We start from the raw sequence: 5,597 nt of genomic DNA, 5'->3' as shown, positions 1-5,597 counted from the left end.
CAACAGATACTGTTGGATTAAAAAGAAAAAAGTTGTTCCTGCAAAGCAGAGCTGGATAGGAAAAAGAAACAGAGAGAGAAAATAGGCTTCATGTGTTTCTATGACAAGTGATATAGAACAGTGATTCTAAAAATCTGGTCATAAAACCAGCAGTAGCAGCACCACCTGGGAACTCCCTATTACTGCAAATTCTCCAGCTCCATCAACCTTCTTAACAAAAACTCTGGGGTGAGGTCCACTGTTTGTGGTTTAGTCAAGCCTCCAGGTAATTATGATGCATACTACAGGGCAAAAAACACTACTTACGCAGGCAATTTATTATGATTCACATAGAACTGAAACATAAATTGTGGCATAAAACAAATTTTAAAAAACTTAGAAGCACAAAGGAAATCTTTTGGATTTAAGAATTACACTGAGGATCAAGTCATTGACTTAGCATTGTCATTGGTGGCACACAAATGTTTCTACTTTTGCTAGGCATAACACAGAATTAAATGGCTGTAGAATTTAAAAATTGAAATAAGCCGTAAAATGTACTTAGCCTATGCCATCCAACTAATGCTTGAGTCTGCCTCGGAAACCCGTTTAAAAAACGTTTATATAGCTTCCATTAAAACTGTCATTAATGTACATTGTTTCCTGGGGTATTTTAATAAAACGTTAAGGCAAAGCAAAAACTTGTACTTTACAAAACTTCCTAAGTCAAAATAATTGGTTATGAGGACTTGAATATTGATCCAATAACTCTCTAAAGGCAGTTATTACTTGTAGTTGCTGGACTTTTTTAAAGCATAGCTTAACATTAAACAAGAAAATAAGTAGTGAGTCCCTAAATATAGATTTATTCCTCTTAATCTTGACTTCCATAATGTCTGGTGGAAAGACTGAAATAAATTTCTTTCTGAATGTTCAACACCCGCCTATAAGTGAGAACATGCGGTGTTCGATCTTCTGCTCTTCTGGACTGTCAGGGGTGGGGAGTTGGGGAGAGATAGCAAGGGGAGATGCCAGATGTAGGTGATGGGGAGGAAGGCAGCAAATCACATTGCCACGTGTGTACCTATGCAACAATCTTGCATGTTCTTCACATGTACCCCAAAACCTAAAATGCAATAAAATAAATAAATGGAAAAAAAAATGTCAAAACCGCAAAAAAAAAAAATTTCTTTCTGAAACCTCCTGAAAAGGAGAAAAACATAACACATTACATTTGTTATAAACTAGATACAATGATAAGGCATTTTGAACTAGAAAAATGTGACATATGCAATATGTAATGGACTTAAAATACAGTTATATATTTGCTTAAATATAAACTCTCATCAATCACGTATTTGAAAAAAATGGACATAAGACACATAAACAAACATTTATTTGAATTATTATGAGTGAGAAGGCGATTGGGAGTTTATCAGCTTCCTGACTGTCTCTTTTACGTCTTTGTTCCTAAGGCTGTAGATAAGGGGATTCAGCATAGGACTCATGACTGTAAAAAGCACAGTAGCCACTTTGACCAGGAGCCATGAGCTTTTGGAATTAGGCACACAGTAAAGAAACAGGATGACCCCATGGAAAATGGAGATGGCGGTCAGGTACGAGGCACAGGTGGAGATGGCCTTTTGGAGTCCACCCGTAGAAGGCATCTTGAATGACAGTGGCAACTATGAAGACATAGGAGGCAAGGATGACCAGGAGGCTACAAGCTTCCCTGAATATAGAAATGAGTAAATATGCTATCTGGCTGAAGTAGCGGTCAGAGCAGGTTAGAGAAAGAACGGCAGGGTACTCACAGCCAAAGTGATTTATGATGTTAGATCCACAGTAGGATAGCTTCAAAAGAGAATATGTGAGTGTCAGGGAACAGAGTCCTCCCCATGTGTAAGTTCCAGCTACCAGGACAGCACAGAGCTTAGGAGACACAGCCACTGTGTAGAGCAGGGGGTTATAAACAGCCACAAACCGGTCGTAGGCCATCACCGCTAACATGAACATTTCTGTGATCACAAAAGCACAACCAAAGAAAAATTGTACCATGCATCCTTTGAAGGAGATCATTCTGTCTTCCACAGCCAAAGTCTCTAAAAGTTTGGGTGTAAATACACTGGAATAACAAGTATCCAAAAAGGATAGATGACTGAGGAAACAGTACATGGGTGTATGGAGCTTAGGGTTGATTCTTACAACCACAATTATGCCAAGGTTTCCCACCAGAGCGACAGTGTAGGTGGTCAAGAACACCAGGAAGAGGGGCGCCTGGAGGTGTGGATATTCTGAGAAACCCAACAGAATGAACGTGGTCACAGAGCTCTGGTTTCCCTCCTCTGGTGCCATGGCCCTTTATTAAAAGAGAGAGAGTCGAAAAAAGTAACAAAAGAGAGTTAGAAGAAAGCCAGACAAAAGTAAAGGAAAATTAAATTAAATAAGTTGTAGCAACAGAAATTGAGAAAAGTGGGATGGGAAGAACTCAGAAGAAGCTTGATGTAAATGAGTGAAGACAAATGTGGTTAGTGTGTATTGGTGGTGTTTGACTTCCGCAAAAGTCTTACTTGACAATTTACAGTCTTTTTGATTACGGGAAATTAGCTTTGTCATTCAGCACTTTTGTTCTCTCATCTGGAAAACAAGAAAAAATACTGCTTATCAATATTATTATTGTATACAAGTTGTCTGTAAATGTATATGATACAGCAATGAATTCTCATGGTAAAATGTAATTATATAACAACAAAGGAAACATATTAGCAAAATCAAAAAAACATTGAACAGATTATAGTAGTCATATGATCATGACAGAAGAGACCTTTGAAAGAATAAACATACATAAAAACATAAAGGTAAAATTTGGGGGTAGATGGGTTATATCTTGTCAGATGTTCACAGTTCTTTATTGATATATTAAATTTTACCTGTTCCAGGTTTATACCATTGTGATGGTTACATAGGACATCTACTTAAGATACTCTAAGTGGTCTGATTAAAATTTCCCCTGATAATATGTTCTCTCAATTGTATAGCCCTCATATGGTTATTTGTCACCATTATTTTCAATGATAAAAACTGCAATTAATTTTGCACCAACCTAATATAAGGCTCAAAGTACTCAATGTTATAAAACTGTTTCCTGAGAATGTATTTCGTAGATATTCTTAAAAGTTTCACATTGATTATCTTCTGCTAGTTATGCAGCCCGTTTGCAGCACATATTGTATGAAACTAACAAAAATCTCTATTTCTTTAGCAATTATAAACCACAACGTTTATAGGATGATCATACATTGCTCAACAATGGGTATATAGTCTAAGAAATGTGCCATTGGGTGATTTCATGTTTGTGCAAACATCATGGAGTATGCTTACACAAACCTAGATGGTGTAGCCTACTGTAGAGACACTGACAATGTGTTATAGGCTATTACTCCAAGGCTGCAAATCTGTATAGCATATGACTATGCCGAACACTTCAGACAATTTTAACCAGTGGTATTTGCATATCTAACTATAGAAAAAGTACGGTAAAATATATGGTATAAATGATTAAAAAATGGTACTTCCATATAAGGCACTTACTACGAATGGAGCTTGCAAGAGCTACTCTGTAGGAGTCAGGAGGTAGATAGTGGGTGAATGTGAAGGCCTAGAACATTACTGCACACTACTGTAGAATTTATCAACACTGTACACTTCAGCTATGCTAAATTTATTTTTTAATTTCTTTTTTTAATAATAACCATGGCCTACTGTACCATTGTTAGTTTGTAAATTTTATTTTTTTATTTGACCTTTGGTTAATAATACTCACCATAAAACAATAATATATTTTATAGCTGTACAAAAATATTTTCCTTTTTTTTCCTTGTTTTATAAGCTGCTTTCTACTTGTAATTTGTTTTCTACATAAATGCGTACTTTATCCTAGGCCTACACAGAGTCAGCTTTAGCAATAGCACTGTTTTCCACCTCCACGTTATGTCCCACTGGAAGGCCTTCCGGGCCAGAAACATATATGGATATGTCATCTCCTAAGATAACAACGTCTTCTGGAATATGTCTTGAAGGATGTGTCTGCTTTACAGATAACATTTTTTAATACATGTAAGGAGTACACTCCAAAATGATGATAAAAGTATGTATTATTAAATTCATAAACCAGTTCACTACCCTTTAGTGTCCGTATCAAGTATTTGGTACTGTGTATAACTGCATATGCTGAAGTTTAATGTGACCGGCAGCATGGTAGATTTGTTTACACTGGCCTCACCAAATACATATGACTAACGCATTGCACTATGACATTACGATGACTAGGATGTCACTAGGTGTTAAGACTTTTTCAGAACTATTAAATATTATGGGCTTACCATCATATAAGCCGTCCACCTTTGCCTGAAACATCATTATCTAGCTCATGGCTATACTAAATAAAAATATATATCTTACAACAACCAAACACCTTTTTTTGATGTGACAAACTTAGATGTGGTGATCAATGAGGAATGACAGAATATGTGTGATTGAAATATATAAATATTTTGGTTTTTTAAGCCAATAGTCATGGTCGCTAGAAATTTCATATGATTAACCCAAAAAAAAAACAAACAATAAAAACCACAAACAGATTTTGTAAATGAATTTGGAGGCCCAACAGAGAAGAGGATATTGCCTTCCTGGATACATTTGTGAACTGCCACAACTTCTGGCCTTGTTTGTGACAAATAATAACTTACCATCAAATCTTACACAACCAATCTCAGGCACAGAGCATCAGCTATAAGATCACTTTCTGTTACATAGGAGATTGTGTTGACCTTTTGTGAAACTCAGGCATTTAGTCACATGCTTTAATTAAAAAGACTTCTCTTTACATTCAGGAACTTAAATTACTTTGGCTGAGTCACAACTATACAAGTTAAGGATTTTGAGATACAGTATTTTATTACTACAGGATAGCTAGATTAAGCCATTTTATCACTAAAGGTTCTAGAACTTGCATTGAAGAAAGAATCCTTGGACTCTTTAGATCATACTCTGTCTAGTGGAAACTAAGCATACTCTGAAAGATTCTAAACCAAGAGAAGACAAGACTTTTCAAGCAGAAAAGCAGAGCATTTCTGAGTATTTTCCCATGCCTTGTTTTCAGTCTTCACTAGCAATATTTTTAGTGCTTCTTTCTTGCATTAAAGTACATTTCCTCACATATTTTCATGTTGAGTATTATTTAATAAGCATATAGTATTTGCTAGTGCTAGAAACTGTTACAAGTGCTTTGAATATATTAACATACCCAATCCTTGTGTCAGTCTGATCAATTAGACATAATTCCAATATGCACAGATGAGAAACTGAGATATACAAAGGTTAATTTTTGCGTATGTTTTTATCAGAACCTATTTATATATTGCTTGCATTATTATTACAATTGCCAACCGATTTTCTAACTCCCAATTTTTCTCCCTCTAGTCCCTATTCTAAACTAATTCCAGAATCATTTTTCTGTACATATTTACTCATTAATTTTCTTCTTAAAAAACTAAAATGGTTCCAGATTTCTGGCTGCATTATTGTGATTAAAAATAAGCAATAGTATTTTCAGCAAT

The 5,597-nt window shown here is 35.5% G+C and overlaps 1 pseudogene; it reads right to left on the bottom strand.

Annotated features, from left to right (window-relative positions):
- Nucleotides 1-1,385: 1,385 nt before the first annotated feature.
- Nucleotides 1,386-2,334, bottom strand: LOC108318441 (annotated as a pseudogene).
- Between the last annotated feature and the right edge of the window lie 3,263 nt (nt 2,335-5,597).

This window comes from Cebus imitator, unplaced genomic scaffold (assembly GCF_001604975.1).
Source record: "Cebus imitator isolate Cc_AM_T3 unplaced genomic scaffold, Cebus_imitator-1.0 Scaffold218, whole genome shotgun sequence".
In the NCBI taxonomy this organism is placed as follows: domain Eukaryota; kingdom Metazoa; phylum Chordata; class Mammalia; order Primates; family Cebidae; genus Cebus; species Cebus imitator.
Note: the sequence above shows the minus strand (reverse complement) of the source record. Positions and strands in the feature narration are given on the sequence as shown.